Below are 22,400 nucleotides of genomic sequence, written 5' to 3'. Positions count from 1 at the left end.
GGAGAGAGCTGTGATGAGTTCCTTTACAGTCACTACCTTCATTTTATACCACTAAAGGGAGAGGGCTTGCCCCATTTTCCATTTGCACTGCCCTGACCTTTGCAAATCCACAGCTCTTATGCTCAAGGCCATTTCCCCTGCCATGAATCTCCGTGTCACCACAGCTACTCAGCCCCTGACAATGTTGCTCCGTGCCATGGCAGCAGATACAACAGCCCACAGGTTGTGCGTTCAACCAACCTCCCTCTCCTCTGGCTCTCTGGGCTTCCTCCTTTCCTTGAGCAGCTCCAGAGAAATAAAGTTTGGTCTCACATTAGGGTGAGGAAATCTGTTGCCACCTTCTCTGTTTTTTATCATTTACAAAATTTATTATTTAGTCACAAATTCAGATGCATTTATGTATTTAAACTAAATTTCAAGGAAAGAGAGAATACATTTTCCAGTCAATTGACTACTATACCAACAGCACAGTCTCTTTGCAGATAAAACTTTGCTCTTGTAGAATTTGGCTTTGTATCAACTTAGACTGTAAATTGCAAACTAATGAATTTTTATTGGCAGAGGAAAACATTTCTGCTTTTACAAACCACAGCATTTACTAGTAAACAAGATTACTAGGAACAATTCCCACTTTCCCCAGCAACTTAGTTACTTGTCTCTTACAAGGCTCATTGTTGATTCATTCCTCTCTGTGGTCCCACTGTAATGAGTCTACTCCTAACCACCAGATAAAATTACACCAACTGAATGCCAAGTTTTGTGAGTCCTGACATTCTGAAAAGAATATACCCAAGTGATGGGCACAGGAGTTGGTTTTACCTTGATGCCACCAGAGCTCTAGGTTTCAGCTTTAGAAGCATCTCTCAATCTTTGCATGTCTTTTCAGTAAGATGAAAATAAGATAATCAGACCAAAATAATTGCTCATCTTGTCAGCCCTCCTTCCATCTCCCCATTTTGTAAGGCCATGGAGAAACCCTGAAGTCGTGAAGCCAGAATTACTGCACCAGTGGGAGTCTGTCTACAGCTATGTAGCAGAAGCCTTGCCACATAGTTCCTTGTCCCTCTCCTCTCATCAGTGCCTTCCAACTGCATTTTGTTCAGGATAATGGGAAGACACTTGTTTAACTTTCTAGGAGCTCAGCTCCCCAAGGCCATTTTGTAACTTGAAAACTCCTTACACTTGCCTCTGATCTTTACCAATTACAAACAAGTTTTGTGTAGCAGTTAGAAACATACAATTATAAAATGATGTACCTGTTGCATAATCAGTGTGACCTGCGAATCTCACATTGTTGATAAAATGCAATTAATGGTCTTTATCTGTATTCTTTGAAATCTAACGAATAAAGATGATCTAAGAGTAAAATGGTATTTTACCTGAGAAGTGAGTTAAGCCACATTACTCCAATAACAAGCTTCTCAAGAGCCACAGATTTGAAGTATATTCATACACATTAAACTATTACAATAACACATTTTAGGAGACTTGAGAAGTCTCATTCAAAAAGGAAGCACAAATCACTTTGGAAACTATGAAAGAAGACCATTAAATCAGTGAAATTACTTGTCCAGATTAAAAAACCCCATTTGTATAAAACGTTCTAATTATAGTCTGGCAAAGTTTAAAGAAAACCCATAAATAAATTGTACACATCTGCTATAGACAGATTTTTTTTTTTTTTTAACAGGCTGTTAAGTATATAACAGTGCCCAGGTATCTCAATCCCATGGAGATAAAGGAGCATTAGGTTCTGAAGCTTCTGAAAAAATAACTCAATACATCTAGTATTGCTTTTTGTTTGTTTTTAAACCAAGAAGATAATTTCCTGTATGTTAAATAGATCAGTACTAACACTAGGATGAAGTGAAGTGCAGCCATTTAAATGTATCTGTTTGAAAACTGATGAAGGGAAAACCTTTAACAAAACACACTCTTAGCTTCTGGTACTCATTGCAATAAAGTATTGAAGGCAGTTATAGCCAGCATTCAAAAAAAAAGAAGAAAAAAGAAAAAGAAAACTACAAAAGGAAAGACCCATCTTTTTATAGAGATAAAACATAGGTATGGCTGGAAGTTGGTTTGGGTGCTTAATGCATACCTACACATTAGAGTACTCCTTGCACCAGTCCCTCAAAGGGTATGATACATTACCAGTGTCTGCAACAATGTCTAAGACATGCTGAAATTCTAGTTTCATGGCATGGGAGCATTCACCTTCAGTCACAAACAAAATTAGAAATGTTATCATTGTCACTCCCAAATTAGGTCCTCCCCAGGGGTTAGTTCACTGGAGGCCATCATTAACTGCAGCCTCTTCTGGTTTCATTCCTAACAATTTGCAGGGGCAAACAAGTCATTTTACAAAGCTTCTCTGTATCCTTACAACAATGAAAACAAAAACAAGTTTAGATTTTTTTATGCTTTGATGAAATTCTGTAAGATAAATTTCCTAGAACTTAAGAAGTGCTCATTTCTTCCCCAAATTTTCATACACTTCTAGAGAAAAGCATGAATTCCTATCAAACAGAGCTAATATATTTCACATTTGCATGTTCCTGTCTCAAGTTAAACATGGGAAAGGAAAATGAAATTGAGCAGGAGCATGTTATCACATTTCAGGACTTGCAGCCAGATTTGACAGTGCAAACTGCATGATAAGTATTCTTTTTAGAAGTCCAGCTCAGTTTTGATGTCACATATAATGTGGTTGGTTGACACGAACAAACACCAAACCTGTTAAGGGAAGTTACAGCTATTTTCTTTTGGTTAAAGGAAAGTTGAGCTTCCCAGTAGATCTGCTGTAACAGAGAAATTCTCTTTAGCTTTGTGATTTCCATTAATCTCATTAAGGTGATGCATGACATAGTAAGATTTGCCTTAGAGAGATCCCATGCAAGTTTCTGTGCCTTTAACACCATTAAAACCAGTGAAGTAGAAGCTTCTACACACGAGAACTCACAAACTACTTGCTCTAAGTACAAATATTGCTCAAAACACACCAGAGGAAGACACATTCCTCTTTTACAGAATATGGTAGCATGTTTAATCATGAGGAGCTCTTTCAGAATCTAAGCACAAAATTAAAAAAAAAAAAAAATAACAAACCAACAACAAAAACAATGAAAGAAAACTATTCAGATTTGATTTAGCTGAAAATCTCTATGACATAGAAGGTATAATGGAGTAATTGCATGAGGTCTGTGGGTGCCAGGTACCCATGTTTATCAACCCATTTTCAGGCACTGATTTACCAAATGATGATTCCTGGGTTTATGAACTATATTAGCAGGAACAGAGCCCTTGTTTTTACTTGTTCTTGTCTTCAAAAGGTCTCTTCCAGAAGTTTCTTTCAAAGAAAATCTCTTTTTCCATACACAAAATGAACTTTTATCAGACCAAAGGATGTATATACAAGCTCATTTCTAGTTTTCAGTTGTCTTGATACAATTTTCAACAAGAATTTAAAAAATTCCAGGTTTGTTTCATATAAATCAGTTTCCCTAATTTAATTATGTTCACAATGTTATGGATAACTTGTAATTGTAAGATTTGCTCACTCAGGATAATTACTTCTGTCAATATTTTGAATTTTTCAAAGGAGAGAAATACATTTGCTAGAGTATTTCAATTTTTCTCAGCTGACATCTTCACAGGGATTAAATTTTTAAAGTGGATAGCCCTCAATAAAAGCTAATGCATTCCAAAGAGAATTTGGATGAGTTTCTGCTCAAGCAGACCTTCATAGAAAAACCAGCTCAAGTAAAATGCTGTAACACTGAATAGTTTTTTCTGTCTGCCTGACTTGTAGCTCATGCCAGGCTGACATGGATGAACTGTGTGGTTTTCTGTCCTGTTTACTGCATGTTCATACATCACTTAACACTGTGAAGAGTAAATGTTTATTACTTTGGACTGTAGGACGAATGAACAATAAAAACTTCATCTTTAGTTATCACTTGAAAGTGACACTCAAACGTTCAGAGCTGAAAGCTCAGAACTCCACATACAACACTCAGCTGTGAACACACAGAGTGGGCTGACATGGGCTGCACAGGTTTTTACTGTGACGAAAGTATCACAGAAAAAAAACGTTGTTAAGGTACTTTACCCAGTTACAATTCAAATCATAGAACAGCCCAGAGTGGGAGAGGCCTCAGAAGATCATCTGGCCCAGCCTTTCATGGAAACAGGAGCCTAGAGGAGATTATCTAACCCCCTGTCCAGTCTCACCTTGAAGACCCCCAGCAGTGGGGAAGTTCTGCCAGTGAATGACTGTTACCATAAAAAATCATTTTGCTTGCATCTTGATGAAACTTCTCCCAGTGCAACTTGTATCTGCTGCCCCTTTTTTTTGTAGCTACTTGTGAAGTGAGTGTGTTCTCCTTGTAGCTGTCCTGTAAGTACTAGAATACTGCAGTGAGGTTCCCCCTGAACCTTCTCTTCTCTTGGGAGAAAAGGCCTAACTCCTTCAGTCTTCCCTCATAGTGTAGGTTCTCCAGCCCTTTGATCATCATTATTATGCTCTTTGTAAAGAAATTAGGTCTACATTTTTGCACATGGGTATGCATTTCTAATTTCAGGGGAGGTCAGAGAAGTTTTTGTGTCTGAGAAGAGCACCGTTAAAACCATATTGCACCATTGAAAACTCGATTCTGTTCTTTCTTTGACTTTGTTCACTACTCAGCAAAACACTTTCTTGTTAATTATCGACTTCATCATCGAGGGACAGTTTAATCACAAGACTGTCTGCAGTTCAGGCTATCACAGCAGTACTAGCAGGGAATTTTGCACTGCACATAATTGGCCAGGTAATTAGAATACAAAATCCTTAATTGCTCAGTTACCAAACGTAAACGGTGCAGCATGCAGTGCTTGACTGGCGGAGGACTTGGGGGAACCAAGGCAGCTGCCAAGTGCCAGCTTTTCCTTCTTCACAGCCGAGCACAGCAAACAGCACGGGTGGCTTACTGAGCCCCTGTTCTCCTGAGGGGTGCAGGAAGCCCTTTCACTCTGAGGTTTAAAAAGAAATTCAGCAAAGAGTCTGTATTTCAGGGCATCCAAATCTACTTGAAAATAAAACCATAAACCCAGGACTTTTGAAAGGCAGAGGAAACCCAGCATCCTGTCAACAGTGGCAAGTCAGAGCCCATGTACTGGTAGGAAACAGCACTGCTGCCCAAACTGACAGCTCTCTGGTGTGGCACAGGCTGCTGTTGCAGGCTGGGAACTTAGTACAGGATCTGTATGGTCTGAGCAACAGAGGTTTTCAGCACATCACAGTATAACTGGACAGGTGCAGTGTCCCCCTGCCCTAATATCTGCATTATGGATAATTCAGAAGTTACCACTGTTGGTGCATTACACCAACGGGTACACATAGCAAGAACACCAGTTCTTTCATCTGTTGATGGACAACATGAAGTGCTACATCAAAACTATCAAGATTACTGGCTCCCTTCACTGGAAGGCTAATTCACAGCTCTGATACATCGTTATCTTTGTCTTATTTCCATGCTAAAAGCATTTGTGGCCAGTATTTATTTGTTCACGTGTTCCTTGGTCAGCACTTCCTTCTCCTTCAGCTAGACCTCCAACATTTGCCTTTCTTTCTTCAAATATATTTATAAACATCAGCGTCTGCTTCTCATGTCAGTAGGCTAAAAAGGGCTATTTTGTAATCTCACCTGTTGTGGCAAGATCCATTCTAGAAGCCCTTTTCAACAGCTATTCCCATTTTAGATTTTCTTTTTCTCAAACAGAGCAAGGAAAACTAGTATGCAGCACTCTGCATTAGGCTCTGTTACTGTTTTATGCAATGGCAATAGAACATTTTTCTCTCTTCCAGAAAAATCTTCACCAGTTATGTAGCTGACTGCTGTGGCAATTAACAGACACTCTCAACTCTCTCTTACAGCTTCCACTTACAGCCAATAATCCCTCCTTGGAACACAAATTCTTACTGTGCTCCACGTACAAGATTTTTCATTTTCCGCTACAGTTATTGCCTCCAGGATTCCAGTCCTAAAGGCATCACATTCTTCCTTACTTTATTCCACTATTATATTAGCAATGCCTTTCAAACCTATGTGGTCACATTTATTCCGCTGCTTCTGTGTTTCCTCCACTGTCTAGAGGCAATGATTCATAAATCTTGCATCAGTAGGTCCAACAATCCTATGCCTTTCTCACTGCTCCTCCTTCAGGAGTTTCTCTCTTCAGCTTGTGAGAAATCCACAGTTGCTCACACAGGCTTTCCAAAGGCAACTACAATTTGTTTGTATAGGAACAAGATAAGACATCTCCAGCCGTAGAATAGAACTGATAAAAATGATTTGGTTTTTAAAAGAAGGAAGCTAATTCAGGGCATTTGCTACTTGTCCATGTTCCTAGATTAAACCTTTCTTAAAGAAACAAAAGTAACAGTGTGAAATTCTTCAGCAGACAAGCCCTTCAAGAAAGCTGCTTTCTGGGTGAGAACAAAGGGAAGTTTTGCAAGAAGCAGCTAATTCAATTGCTTGTTGCCTTAGTGCCCTGGTTACGTTAAAGCTGCACAACATGATTCTCATTGGAAGGAGAAATCATGAGCAAAACAATCATTAGGCAAACTCAATAATATTTATATTATTCAGATATAATCAGAACCTACTTGTTCTTATAATTGTAAGGTGTTTGAAAAGTGCAGTGTTTATAGCAGGGGGCTTAGGACCCCCTTCTATTGCAAGGCACAAAAGATAAAATCCTGGGCTCTCCATTTCTTAGTAGATTCAATTCAACATAACACACTTTGCTACAGTTAAGGAACATCAGCAGTAAATGCATGTTTGTATCACTATTGAACTAAGTACAGTTCAAGAATGTTCTCATTAACCTGCAAGAGTTATGAAAATACACCTCTGTATTTTAAGATTCCTAAGACCCTTAGCTACAGTCTTTGTACCTAATGAAAAGAAAAAAAAAAAGATGATAATTTGAGACTCCAGGTTAAAAAAATTCCATTCTCACTGGAATCTAATGGACTCTGGAAATCTCTGATGATAATCTCAACCTTACAAAACTCAATATTTCTTCCAATTCTTTTTCTGCTTTCAGAAATAAACCACATGCTATCCCGCCAGTCTAAATACCTGTCCATCCTTCTCTCAAGGACAAATGACTAAGACACTCTTCCTGTATTTGAAGTACTTGACCTATCTAAAAAACCCCTGCGATGTGAAAAATCATACCTATTTCACTGGATATTTTGTATTTTGCAAAGTTACCATCTCTTCTTTTTTTTGCTATAGGTATGCAGTCATACCAGCAGGATACACTAACAATTTATCATTAATCCCCAGCCCTCCAGTCTTTACTGACTCCGGCATGTTCTATTAAACTTTGTGTCTCATTGTAATATGATTTCAATTCAGTGACTAAATGTATTTATTTTGAATTAAGATTCACAACTGGCCAAGGCAAATGCTAGTAAAGCCATGGCCTGTATCATGACCTTGAGTCAAGAGAATGGGAAATAAGAAATAAAAGTTTAATCAAAAAATGAGCTAGGATTTAACTCTTTTCTGAAATCATTGCAGCAAGACCACTCTTAATGCATTTAGCAACAATTAATTCTCAAAGCCAAAACAGCTGCACATTGCTGATGCTCTCCAGATGCAAGGTAAGGAATTAAATCATGGGATAATTCAATTGGAAAATTGCTTGTAATTATGGAGAATGCAGCGTCTGCTTGACTCCTCATGGTGATTGGTAGTTGCTTTAAGAATAGTGAGGTAGTCTGTGCTATGCATGGTGAATACAAATAAGTAGCTGTGTTATGAGAAATCTCATTTAGTTTCACAAAGATATGGTTTTAACATGATTAAAACTGTATTTGCCGGCATTAATGATAATCCATTTTCACTGTCCCATTACTGCCAACAGCCCACAGTCACTTGCACACAGAACAGCAATATTCACTGATAGCACATTCCCTCTGAAGGAACTCAGAGCACTTTGCAAACATGCAGAACGTGGTCCTACTCTAAACAAGACCCAAATAGGTTGGTGTGCCTCACCTCATTTAAAATACGTGCAACCAGCCTTGTTCTAACAGGTCATTTAAATCTCCAATGCCACGAGGCTGACAAATGCTGGAAATGAAGAATGGGGCACCTTCACCTCAAATATTAAAATGTGCAATAGCAACAGAGGAGAAGGCTGCCATAAGGTCTAGTCAGAGACCCTCTAGTATTGACAGCATGGAAAAATCCAAAATAAACTGGTCTTCTGGACTGACAGCTACCAGAGGAGAAAAAGAGCCATCTTGTCATCTCTAAACTGAGCACATGTATTCTGAAAATAACGGAATGATGCAGGGTTTTGCTGTCTTTTCTAGAATAACGTTACCAGAACTGATCCTAATTAGCATTACAACATGTGACAGAGTCTGCTCACTATTTTAAAGTTGGCAAACTGAAAGCTGCAATGGCTGCTGCATGAGAGCACATTCCGACAGAGTCAGTGATTGAATGGGAAAAGCACCTAGAAATACTAATTTTCTGTTTCATGGTTTAACCATTAAAACACACAGTTCTCAGTGTATAAAACTCCAGTTATGGTAGCAGTGGTTACTGTGACATTACATTATCTCTGTGTTAGCTACTGAAACGTTTGTCTGATTTTTTTTTTTCCTTTTTTACTTTAAAAAGCTTTAAAAGAAAAACCATTAGGGAAAAAGAGATCAATTATTTACAAGTTGCTTCACAAATCAATCATCTAGTATCAAAGCTAAAGTTGTTATTTTTAGCAGTATTAACTACACAATAATTAAAATTGATTACAAAGTCACAACCCCTCATTAAGTTGCTGTCAATTGAGAGAAAAATTCCTCAAAAGCAATTTTTTTTCTTTAAAGTGATTGTAAAAAGATTCCCATCAATTAAAGAGACATCTGGTAATATGGAAAAGGTGATAAATTATCTCCTTTTCTCAGTGCTAGTATTTTGTAGACCAAAGGTAGTGCAGAAGAGAAATCCTTATGGTCTTATCTTGTTCTGAAAAGGAGAACAAACAGCCTTGTGTGGAGCCACATGGACCAAATTATGCAAAGACAAGCCTGGCATTTCAATCTAACCAACTTTTTAAGCACATTCTGTAAGTATTTGAGCAGTCCTAAGAAACAGAGAAGTTCTTTGCATGTTTTATTGTCAGAGAGCAGATACCAGTCTTTAACTTGCCCAGCCCTAACCCTACAGCAGTTTTTCCAGTAACCAGATATGCTACTGTTTCTACGAGACACATCCCCTTTGCTACTCTCCTAGTTTTCCTCTCCCTGAGGTACACACCATTGGCTTATGATTTAATTCTGAAGAGAAATAAAATTGTGAGTCCTACCTCCCTTTAATGAAGTTTGCCAAATGGCAAAAGAGTTCATAAAATATCTTTCTTCCCTCACAAACCTGTTTCACAAGCTTGAAGTACAGGTTGCTGTTGACCTAAGTTGCTGGTCTAATACCAACTCTGCAAGGGATCAAAGATGATCACCTGGATCTCTCTCAGAAATGCTCTGTGCAGAGACAAATGTCACTCTGGCCTTTCCTCTGTCCCCTATCCCATGCAGCGAGTGCAGAACATCCACAGTTAACAAACACTAATTTCCCTCAAGCACACAAAGTATGCAGAGGTAGGAAAAAGTGGCACAACATTAACTCCTGACACTGATACCCCAACTGGCATCTCTAAGATAAGAAAGGCATTTAACCCCATGTTTAAAATAAAACCAACCAAAAATAAACAACAACAACAAAAAAAACCAAACCAAACAAACAAACAAACCCCAAAACACAAAGGCACAGCAAACCAAACTAACAAAAAAACAAAACAACAACAAAAAAACCATACCGAAAACCCAGATAAAAAAACCCCAAGCTCAAAAAACCTCCCACAAAACAAAAAACCAAATATGGCAACAAAATCCACCAGAAAATAAAAAACCAAGCCGAAACAGCTGCTGCTATGCTTACTTTCACACCTGCAGCAAGGCTTCCAGTGACACAATGCACATTTGTATCACCCTGTGACAGTATCAGGCTTTAAAAACCATCCCAGGCTTTAAAAACCATCCCCGACCTTAACCCAATGATAAGAAACTGGGAGCCTGTTCAGCAGTTTCACAAACAGGCTTATTAAAAACCCGGGCTAGCAAAATGCCACTTCTTGCAGTCTGGACCCTTTCATCCAGCAATCCCAAAGACACTTTCAAAGGACAATACCTGATGATAATCAGAAGAGGGGAACAGAGCAGGAAGGTGCATTTTAGAGATTAAAAAAAAAAGAAAAAAAAGAAAAAAAGAAAAACCAGAAAAAAATGCCCCAGCAAAACACAACCCACACGCAAATAATCAAGGCTTTGATTACCTTAAGGAGTGGAAGAGGCTAATTTGCAGTTCACTCATGTTTCTTCAGTTTGTACCACCGAAAGTTGTAGCAACAAGGAATTGTTCCGTAACTCAGTTTCATTTTTAAAAAGTTCAGCTTGCTCTAAAAGTAGTATACTAAGTAACCAAGCAAGTAACCCAAATTCATTAACTTCTGTAAGTTCTTTGGGTCATTCCCGATGCAATGCCCATTACCAGCTTTGCACCCAGGGTCAGTTTTGGTGCCCCACCCCTGAGAAGAGTTAATGGATATAATATTGACTGAGGCACAGAGCAATCAATTTGTAGCTGTAATGAAGTACATTTCACCTGCCCACCGACAAAGCACTTTGAAAGGCTTCGTTTCATTCAGATAAAATAAACTCAAAACACAATAGACAGTGGTTAAAGGCATTGCCTTCAATGTTTCTCTTTTACGTGCAGCCAATTCCTATCTCTTAATTCAAGGATATGCCGGCCAAACTCCTTCATGCAAAAAAGCTCTTCCCACAAGTTAAGTAGTGCTTTACACCCAGGTGAGGTCCCTCAGCTGGTTGGAGCCCAGTTATTTCAATTACACTTTGTCACTCACTCTGTAATGACAGTACAGGTCAACAACCACTCGAGCGCTGACCCTACTCCAGCACATTCTTACAGCTGCCCTTACCTGTCCAGACAGACACCTTCCCCTGTAAGTCAGTGACAAGAAATGGAAGCTCTCAGCTTCAAACAGCACTCATCTATTACACAACCATTCATTTAAGCACGTAAGCAAATGCACAGCACCAATATTATTGGAAGCATATTAGCTCTAACGGGATTTTGCAAGGGTATTTCTCCTCATTGCAAGGAAAACCTGAACACCAATTCCCAGCATTTCATCTGCAGTGAAACAACCCTTAGCCTTGTCACCAAGTCATGGCAAAAGCCCACTGTACAACAGAACAGGAGGTGTAGCGTTAATGGAAGCCGTCAGCTTCTAAACAGCCAGCATTTTAACTTTTAGTTTTTGAGTATTTTTTAATTTTAAGGCAATTGGGAATAATACTGCTCCATCCAAACACCCCAAATATTCCAGAAGTCTCCATATTCAGTTCAGCCTTACATATAACAAAAATCACTTATTGAACAGAAAATACCTGCCATTAACCACCCATTTTGCAAGGTGACCACAGAGAGTTGCCTGCAGCAAGTCAAGCACCAACCTTGAAAAGGCCTGGAGTACATTTTAATCATCCCTTGCTTCAAAGCCATTGCAATTATCACTGGATTTTTTTTCAGTGTAACTGGGATGCAGATTTTCAGTTCTCTAATTAGGTGATCAAATCCTTCAAAGCTAAAACTCTTCTACACTTTATTCACCTTTCTCCACTGATGGATAAGACAACCAGCTAGATACACTACTCTGGTAGTCATACTTAAAAAAATGCCTTTAAAAAAAATTGCCATTGAAAATATTAATTGTTGCTGTTCACTCAGCTGTTGCTGCAAATGGCCTGGCATCTTTACTAAGTAGTTGCTTTTAGAACCCATTCTTGCTTAACAGACCCCTTTGCGTTGGTTAGTCATTGACAAGGTCATTACTTTGGGTGTAAGCCACAGTTTCTGAACTAAGTTATACAATGTTTTGTAATACCTTCTCATATTCTTGCTTTTTACCCTTAATTAACAATAAAACAAAGATCAACTATCCAAGCAATTAGTTCCTCAGAAATCCTGATTTGTTAATAACATTGTAACACTGAATATATCGCCCTTAGACAGCTGGATGGGTAAACCTACAGAAATAAAATATCTTTCCCTACTGTGCAACTGGGCACTGAGGCCACCAGAATGATCTTTTCCCCCAGTCTGAGAAAGCTCAGTATGTAAAATCCCAAGCTGTGTGTCACAGCAAACTTTCACCTCAAAGTGACCTTGTTGACATGTAGGGTCAACTCAGGCAGGCAGGCAGGGCTTGCTCTATCCATAGGGCGTAGTCTGAAAAGCTGTCATTTTTTAGAGCAGTCAAATATAAAACATCCTCTGTCTCCTCCTCAAATACTTTCACACCTTCAGGAAAAACATAGAGAGTGGAATTAAACCTGCATCATAATGTTGTTTTAACATGGGCTTTATGTTTCTTCCATGCTCTGAATAAACACCTTGAAAACAGAACATCCTTGAACCTTCTGCTCAAAATCAATACTGGAGCTCTGCAGCTTGGGTTTTTCTCTGATAAACAAATCTACTGTGACAGGTGAGAAGGAGTTGTGATCTAACCTTTATTATGCTGTTTATATGCCTTGCAAAGTTCTAAATGACTGCCAGAGATGCCTACATGTGGAACACGGTAAAATGCTTCCTTTCAGTGCCTGACCTTTCCACTTCCCCCCTGGAAGCAGAGGAAAGCAGCAACATGTCCCCCACTAACAGCAACACACAAGGTGAATTATTGTAGTTCAGTCCTTCATCAGGTTTATCCTTTTAACACAGGCAATGGCAAGTAACAAATCTTCTGCTTCTGCTGTTTGAACATCTTTTCAAATGTGGAAAAATCTACTCATCACCTTTTTTACTCATGTTTACAACAGATAATTCAGAAAGACAGCCTCTCCCAGAAGAGTGGTTAGATCTGCTCACAGACATAGAATAGAAAGAAGAAAAAATGTAGAACAATGGCTAAAAGCCCACTATTACATTTCTTGAATTCTTAAGGAAATGCCATTTAGAAGTAAGGGGTCCTTGCTTGTCTCACCTCTGTTGTGACACTGGAGCATTCAGCTAACAAAGCTGACTTTCATCGGACTTTCCAGCTGAGGAACCATTAATGCAAATTATAAATTATATTTTTAAAACATAGTATTTTAACAAAAGATAGTCTCTCCTATTCAAATTTTATAAAATCCTGTTTAGTTGGGGAAGGTGAAAGATGAAGGCCAAGCATTTCTAAATTGCTTGCATTTGATAGATGAGAAAGCCTGAGCTGTTGAGACTAAAGGGACTCACAGGGACTTGGAGAAAGCCATTTCCTTACCACGAGTGGGACACACAGTGTAATTTATTGCACAGAAAGGAAGTGCTACTCAACACAGGAGCAGGGTCTAGGACTGGAGATCCCAAATCAACAAGGAGATACTGTAGTGTGCTCCCCAGCAGAGTTACAACTAAACACGAAGGGCTATGTTCTATTGCTCCCCTCAGTGCACAGCGTCTGGCACAGCCTGTCTGAAGAGTGAGAGAACATCTGGGGAAGTCCAGCCATCAGTTTTCTTCCCTCTCCTGCTCTCCCAGTATGGCCATTCTCATCTTCATGCATTACACCATCTGTTTAATCACTGTGCTCTCAAAACAAGCAAACAAAGAAAACAGATGAAACTTCAGGGATAGCTTCTAGCTCATAATTGAAAGGATGATTATTCATTAGAATCTAGGCAAGTTGCTTGGGGCCACCAAAACAGGCATTGCATGGTATTATGAAATTTATTTTTTAAAGACAGAAAACAGAATTCTCATTCAGTATCCTGTCTTTAACTCTGCAACCTTCTTTGGTTATTTTGAGTGGGATAAAATAAGCATGCCGAGTTTAAGCTTCTATAAGAGAAAACAACTAAGCTCAGAGGTCCCATCCCTTCAAGGTAAAGGTAAAACTACTTTGGTGAGCTTTAACATTGACAATTTTTGTCAGATTTAACCTCTGAAGGCATGGCTAGGGGAATACTTCTTGCAACACCTCTGAATAAGTACATATAATTGTGTCTTCCCAAAAACGAGATATTACAAAAGCATTGGTACCAGCACATCCTTTATATACCGTCATCTAAACAACTGAAATGTCATCAGAAAACCAATTACAGAAATGCTAAAAATCAATCTTCTCTTTACCCAAATTTACCTGACAAAATGGTTAAACTGTACTTGGGTTTAGCTACATCCACTCTAAGATCCTGACTGAATCGGTCGGGAAAATGATATTTTCTTCATCATGGTTCCGAATTAACAATTTCTTATCTCTGATTAGTTAGCTGGACTTTGTTCTTGGCAAGAGTCACAGCAGTAAAACCTTTTATCTTTTAAAATTCTGTGACTCTCTTTTAATGTATTCATCCAAGCACAGGTGTGTAAGATAGCTACTGTAATACAACACTTTATCATTGATGTGAATAAGAGCAAAAATATTCCAGTTCTTGTCAATTTGATAATGCTTTTAACAATCTCACAGAAGAGTTGTGTAGAAAATCCCACATGATAACATCTATTCATTAAAAGTGGAGCAAGCCAACTTCATGAAAAAAACGCTGGGGACCAACAGGCCCCAACAATTGTTAGTACTGATTAAGGTGCAAGGGACACAGGTTTGGCACAGTGGGGAACACAACTCACCTTGGGCTACTGATTTAACCACGCTGGGCTTTGGTTTCTCTCTGACAACAGGCAGAAACCCTTCTCCCAACTCTTCAAAACCATACGAAGTGCCTTGTTTAGTAGAGCATTCTCAGAGCCTCCGGGTGAAGTGCTGAAGAAGCACAGGGTATTGTAGTACTTGGCAATGGATATAGTTAGACCATGCTTGGGAAGGATTGCCAAAATGCAGCCAAGGGGCTGCCAGGCTCACAGGGTCTTGCTGATACTTCTTTACCATACATTATATTTTTGTGTACAGAGCCATATGTGTGAGCTCTCACTGCGTGGTAAAAAAATAAACCCACAGAAAATCGAAGCAGCAGGTAGGCTAGAAAGAGATCAAAACTACCACATAATGTACTAATCCATTGAGTATTTTTTTGCACAAATGTGAGTTTTCAGTGCTTAAAAAGTTATATTTAGAAAACCCTCTGAACACAACATGTGCATGGGCACACACAAGCATTTGGTGATAAAGGACACTGTCCCTACGTTGTGGAGGGAAAAAAATTTACATGTGTGTTAATCCAGTAGTCTTTTCCTATACAAAGGTCAAACGCAGCCGAGAGCAGGACACACTTCCCTCCAGCTGTCCTTTTAATATGCCTCTCATCTTGCCAAGGAGAAACTGTCATTAGGTGTGAGAAAGAGACCATTTTACAACCCATTTATTCTTCATTGTCTCTGCCTTTTCTGGATATACTTGTTGGAGTACATTAGTCACAGGTATGCAGCAAGGCATTAGAGCATGCTAACATCTCATGCACACTGAAATTAATTTTTCTTCTTCAGCTTGGGGAAGAGACTGCTGGATGTTGAGTTGCATGCAAGTCTTCACTGAATTAAGGAATAAACAAACAAGATTTCTAAAAAAATCAACAAACCCACGTGCTTCTCCACAGTCTGCATAAATACATACCTACTCTATAAACAAACACACTGTCCTGCAGCGAGACAATAATTTGCCTCTTTAGAGCAGGCTCATTAAAAGGAAATAATTTTGCAATAACAAAGTACAAGTGTATTCCTAATGAGAAGAGCAAGCTGCAAAATGCTAGAAACACCTGGTCCATTTTTTTGTACTGACAGTGCATGAGCTGGAATCTGATCCTTATAAAAAGGCTGTATCTTTCCTTCTCCACAGCCCAGTGGACTCTAGAAGCAAGTTTGGTTTGCATTTAGTGTCTTAATGTTGCATAAATTCCTATGGGTATGTGTTGTAACACTTGATACTCTTATGTTGCCAAATTGAGTATTAAAATCTAAATCTCATCTAGAACAGCCAGAACTATTCACTGTAAAAATTATTTTTAATTCTAAACCCCCTTTTTGTATACAGAGAACTTGATAGTCATCCCTACAAATCCATAAACCTCTCATTTGCAATAGGATTGATGAATAATTTTCAGTCTACGTTATTTCCAGACCTCACTTAATTCTTCTACTGTTTTGCTTGTGGTATGTAGCTGATCCTTCAACTCACACTCAATAATTACTTCCACTGACTAAATCTTAAAGAGGAAAATAATAGGAAACTGAATCCCACTTGAACTAAATGAAAGTGCAAAAGTACAAATGTTCACAAACCTTCGTGGGATACCTGCAGCATATAAATAATAAAACTAGGGCGGTATCAGCACCTTAAAAAGATACAGCAGTATCTTTTTAAGGACTATTCAACCATCTGGATTGAACCTTTGCAGGCCAGGATGATCACGTTCTTCTCCAGCATTAAAGAGACAGATGCAGTAAACATTCAGGTCTGCAAGTTTTTTGTCAAAACTTGTGATAGGTTCAAAAACATTTTTCTTCCAATCAGAAATTCTCCTGAGAAAACAATTCTTGGTTTGATGTTTCTTTTTCCAGGCCTAAGGTGTCAAGATCTCGAACTCCATGTAATGATTTAGTAAATAAGAAATACCTGTGGTATCTTGTTCAAAAGACACATAAGCTGGATCAATTCTACGAGATCAAGGCATATCCTCAAACCAGTATAAGAATTAATGTAAAGGGAAAACTTCTGTCTGTCTAGTGTGAGCCCAGCTACTCTCTTTACGCTTTATTCTTTCCCCTGGTAAATAGCTATCTTTTTCTGAGAGAATTCCCCCCCCCCCCCCCCTTTTTTTTTTTTGTGGAATTTTAAGTGATATGAGTATTTTTTCTGCTTCAGTTTTACTTGAAAAATAACTTCTCACCTACTTATTTCTTGCAAGCCCACAATGATTAATACTCTACTGTTTTGTTAATAAAGTGATAATCTGAAAGAAAATATTATTTGTTATCTTTTATTATCCACCTCATTCTTCTTTGTCTGATGAATCATAAATTAAAGACAGAGGCCATTTTATAATCCTGCAGTTCATTATCTCCCATTTGCTAATATGCTCAGTGCCTTAGCCTTGCTCTATTTCTTTAGTAATAATTACAAAAATTAAAACCACATTAACACAATATGCAGATACTTCTTGCTTTAGAACTTACATAAGAGCTTTTCAACCAATCAGTGGCTGGTTAAGGCACTGTCCTCATTAATCTCCCACTTCCCCTGCCATCCTTCATGAAAGTTTAATCTACATTTTCCATTAGGAAGTTGTCTCAACTGGTGTTCACATTTGCAGGGTGGCTTATTACTTTTTTGATTTTTATTTGGAATGGTGGTCATACCGCCACAACTTATCTCTTCATCAGAAATTTTTATCAAGCACCTGCATATTTTCCTGGTCCTGAAGTCTTTAAATCACAGAAGCAGAAATTCACTTGCTTGATCTAGAATCACAAGATTTAAAAAAAGAGCAGGCAACCCACTTGCATAACCACAGTCAGGAATGGTAAAGACTCCAATCCTTCCTGCACAAAACTGCATTTACGGTTAGAAACAGATCACTCTGACATTTGATCAGACCTGGACTCAGTCTGTGTGCAGTTGTTTTGGGTCCAGCTGCTGCTGGTCCTGCCTCCTTAAATACAATGGATTAATTTGTACTAGTGGTTCTCTCTCTTCTTTGTAAGATTTGACTCCGTATGAAGCCCCAGCTGTGGTCTCAGATCGGGGACCACAATTACTGACCACAATTGTGTCTCTGGGGAGCACAGCACTGCAAGAAGCTGAGCCAGTGCTTCTCTGGAGGAGGGAAAATACAAGCACTGCAATAAGGTAACAGGAGAGGTGAACTCTGAAAAGCCCCACTTGCTGGTGGCTGTCAAATAATCCATGGTGGATGTCAAACTCAGTGCTGTATCCTAGAGGCCCCCATACCCTGGGTTTGACTCAAGAGTTGAAAGGCATAGAATTTATGGTTGGTTTGACCCATTTCAGGTTTATCAGAGAGGCAAATGACTCTACCTAGAGCATGACAAACACATACATCCACACAGCTGAAAGCGCAGCTTCCTTGGTCTACAAACTCCTTGCTTCTAACCACAGACTGGGTCATCTCCTTAGGAAATAGTGCCACAGTTGCAAGATCTCCATTTCCTCATATTTCATTACAATAGACTGCAGTGCATTTGCTGGTATAATATATTATGAAGGATCATGAATAATTAAAAATTAATCACACTTGTCAAAATAAATAAATGCAGTCAGTGATGCAGAATGCTTGAATTTTTTATACCATATTTTTGCTTATTCATGAATTAAAAGAAGCCTAGTAATCCACAATGGATTGCCTACTCATTTCAGCATGTACAGGCCCAATTCAGATCCCAGCAGGGGAGGTTTTTCTGTCAATCTTTAGCACATCAGTGGAACTTTAACCTTAAATCTCTGACCCTACAGAAAGTTACATAAACCAGACTTGGAAATGTGAGTTACTCCAGCAGATCTTAAGGGGCCTAATTGGCAGATACACCAGTGATTCTGTCCCTCACTGATCTGCTTACAAGATGTGGGGAACAGAGGAGAGTGAAGCATTTTAGCACAAATTTTAAAAATCAAAACTTTGATAGCCTCCCTAAGCTACATTTATATAGGCAAACGGCCCTGCAGTTCTTCCTACCAAATACTTGATATTTTTGCATGGTTTGTTAGCATTCCCAAGGCTTTAACAGAAGAGCAAATACCAGTAAATGTTTAAATAGCAACTTTTCTCTGACTCTCTAAATTAGTCTAAAACTGTTTGTGCATTTCTATCCTTTTTCAAAGGGAACCTAAGCCTGGGCTGGGAGGTGAGGGAGGGACAAACCACCACACCGACCCTACCAGACCAAAGATCCATTAACTTTCAACATCTGGTTCTGAAAAGAGACAGGTGGAAATACATTGGAAAGAATGTATGAACAGGGAGAACAAACAAAGTTGTCCCCCACCACTCCGGACCTTCAGGAACCTGTCGCACAAGGACTTTCTGAGCCAAAAAAGGTTCTGTAGAGAATTTAGTGGCTGTAATTGTTCTTCCCTGCATATATCCTGTCAACTTGCATACCCACAGAAGGTTTCAGCACCAACACTACCCTGGGAAGAAAGTTCCAGAGTTTCACTGTTTGTTAAATACTGAAGGATCTCCTTTTGTTTTGCCTGACATCTACTAATTTTGCTTGATGCTGTCCAATACTGTGTTAGAAGAAATATCAACTATTCCTTCTGTACTCATCCTTTCCGTGCTTTACAAACCCTTGGGAGTTTATAAACCTTTATACATATTTTATAAAGACTTTATAAATTTCTGTGATTTCTGTACAACTCAGTGTATTCCTTTAGATGCCTCTGGCAGGCAGGGTAGTGCTAGTTAAGTGTTCCTAGAAGACAGCCACTACATACTTTATCATCTTTTTTTCCATTTTTTCAAAAACTTTCCCAGCTGCACTAAAAGATTTTTGATGCATGGGATCTAGAATAGAAGACTGAGTTCTAAATACAGCTGCCCCACACATTTATACTATAGCATGTTTCTGTTTTCCACTCCCTCCCCAGTAAGCCCCCCACATCACATTTACTTTGTGACTGTTACTGAGGTGATGCTTTCACAGCTCTATTCTTACCCCTAAATCAGCTTAAGTGATGGTAACCAGGTCAGAATCTGCCTGCATGTATGTCAAACTCTGATTGTCTCCCCCACCACCTCAATTCAAACAATCTGCACTAAATTTCACCTGCCACTATTCGCTGGTTAAGCATCCCTTTCCAATTCCTTGCAACTAGACTTTCAATCTTTTACCCTGAATAATTTAATATCAAACTCTGCCACCTCACCATCTATTCCTATCCACAAGACCAATGATTTGTGTGACACTACACGCTGAACATGCCAAGTAAGTGGATTGCTCAGCTGTGACTGTAACCAGATGCTGAGACACCAGAAGTTTGTTCTTACTCTAGGAGCCTTAATCCATGCTGACTTCTTCTGATTTCTTGACACTGAGCTGTATCATGCTGCTGGGACAGGGGCAAAAATACAGAAATTCTTCCAATGTCTCTCTTTGGAAGATCTCCCAATGATTTTCTACTGAACATTTTACAGAAACTCGTGTGAAGCCTAATGAATCATAGCAGAGGCATTTGTCTCTATCAATGTCTTGCCATGACTTGATAACCAAGTGACAAGGATGAGCTAAACCATCCCAAAATCTAGTTAAGCTATCTGTTTATCTCTGTGCATTACTGTCTGCAAAGGAGATGAAACAAGATTGAGATAATTGCAAGTACAATTTGCAGGAAACAGTGGGGGTTGGAACTACTGTGCTTAATTATTTCAGATTGAAACAGACCACACAACTATCTATGCCAAACAGCTGTAATTAAAGTGATTTAAAATAGAGAGATGCTAGCTCCAAGTGTTGATTTTCAAATGAGTCTTTATACATGCAAGAGTTACAGTCATCGATGAGTTGCAGACCTACAGTTCTACTGAGAAAAAATTACCACTATGTCCAACATGCCTGGCAAAAACAAACATACACAAGCAAATAAACCACACAAAATAATCCACCCTGATGCCCCACAAATCTAAATCCACTTAATCAATTTGACACTGGTTACCTGCCCCTCAGAATAGAAGCAAACAGCAGAACACAAGTTTCAGCCTAAATTGCCTATATTCCAGGTGAGAACCCCCAAACTTTGGGCTTAGAAATGGAATTTTAACCCAATAAGCAATCAGAAATCATCAACTAATACCACCTTTGGTTTCAGGCTACAGTCTCCCTTTCTTCTGCTTTGACAGATACATAAAACTGAGTTAGACAAAGGTACAACTTTACTGAAAAGAATCCAAAAGAATCATACATTGACAATGTGTAGCATCATGGAGACCTGGCCAGGCTCTTTAGCTGGAACAATACATTTACTTCCTTGTGGGTTTTCCCCATTTTTTCCCCACTCCAGAGAAATGACAGCTATTCTTCTCAATTCAAAACAAGGTTTTAACTCCTAAATTTCAGGGGCAGCCAGCTTGCACTAGAATTTAAGAAACAGAAGAACAAAACAGACATTCTGATTTACCTCAAACTTTCCCAGAACTGTATCTTTGTAGCAAGAAATTCAGTACGCATGTGGATGTTCATTGATGTGGAAATTAGAAGATATTTGCATGCAGCACAAATGTGGTCCATCTGCTTTACACACGACACAGATCACACCAAAATGACTTGGTCTGCTGATGAATCAACAGGCCTTAAAAGTTAATTTACAATGGCTATCTGGGGAAAAGTACTCTACTGTTGGTATGGATGAGAAAACAGAATATGAATGAAAGCACCACAGAAAATTTCCTCAGTATTTGCCTGAACATAAGAACTGTTACAAGCAATCAGACTGCAGCTCTGCAAAGTCAAATTCTGTCTTTAATGCTGGCTTCTAAGAAAAGGATCCTTTCACTTGCAGCCTTCTGTGTAAGAGGCTTCTTGAGTCTAAACAGACTGTTGAATTAAACATCCAGTGATGAATGTAGTCTGCAAGAATTCATCTGAACTTTCTTTAAACTTACGCACACTTCTGGCCCCATAACATTAATTCATGTATTTTATTAGCACTACATGAAAAATGTCTCTGCTTGCTTGCTCAAAAACCTGGAACCCACCACTTCACAGCTGCTTTCCAATGCTCTTCAAACTGCATTTTAAAGACCTCTAACCCCTGCCACCGCAGATGGAATAGAGTATCTTTGTCTGTTTAGTTTTTCCTACTATGGAAACTGTTCCATATACCTTGTAATTTTTGTTGTCCTTCCTGACACCTCTTTGTTTTCCTGGATAAAGTTTGTAGCTTTAACTCCCCCATTTCCATTTTTGTAGGTCCATTCTGATCAACACCACCCTCTAGAGAAAGGTTCCAAGCAGGTGTCACTAAGCTGAAAGGACGTTAAGAATTTTTCTGCTTTTCCAGGATTAGAAGAGCACAAATATATCTAAAAATTTTTCAGAACTTACAATCTTAATGAAATATGCTGCTGTTCACAGATATGGTCATAAGCAGGAAAAGTAATTCCAACAAACCGAATCTTTTTCCAAGAAAAGAAAAAAGTCTGCTGCACTCCCATCTTTTGAAACCTCCGAGCTCTCTTTAGAGACAGGTTCTTTTTTTGTATATTAAGGACAAAGCCCATCTTTTGTTTTCTTACCAAACAGACAGCCTAAGCCCTGGACAAAAGGATATTGCCTAAAATGGTCTGCAAACACACAAGTGGT

General features: G+C 38.8%; 1 protein-coding gene across 1 annotated transcript in view; it reads right to left on the bottom strand.

Moving 5' to 3' along the window:
- Positions 1–22,400, bottom strand: part of ALK (ALK receptor tyrosine kinase) — a 226,187-nt gene that overhangs the window by 191,954 nt on the left and 11,833 nt on the right. The gene's annotated exons all lie outside the window — the stretch shown is intronic.

The sequence above is a fragment of the Corvus kubaryi genome, unplaced genomic scaffold (assembly GCF_017639235.1).
Source record: "Corvus kubaryi isolate FWS band 111438036 unplaced genomic scaffold, C.kubaryi_AGA036_p1.0 76, whole genome shotgun sequence".
Taxonomy (NCBI): Eukaryota; Metazoa; Chordata; class Aves; order Passeriformes; family Corvidae; genus Corvus; species Corvus kubaryi.
Note: the sequence above shows the minus strand (reverse complement) of the source record. Positions and strands in the feature narration are given on the sequence as shown.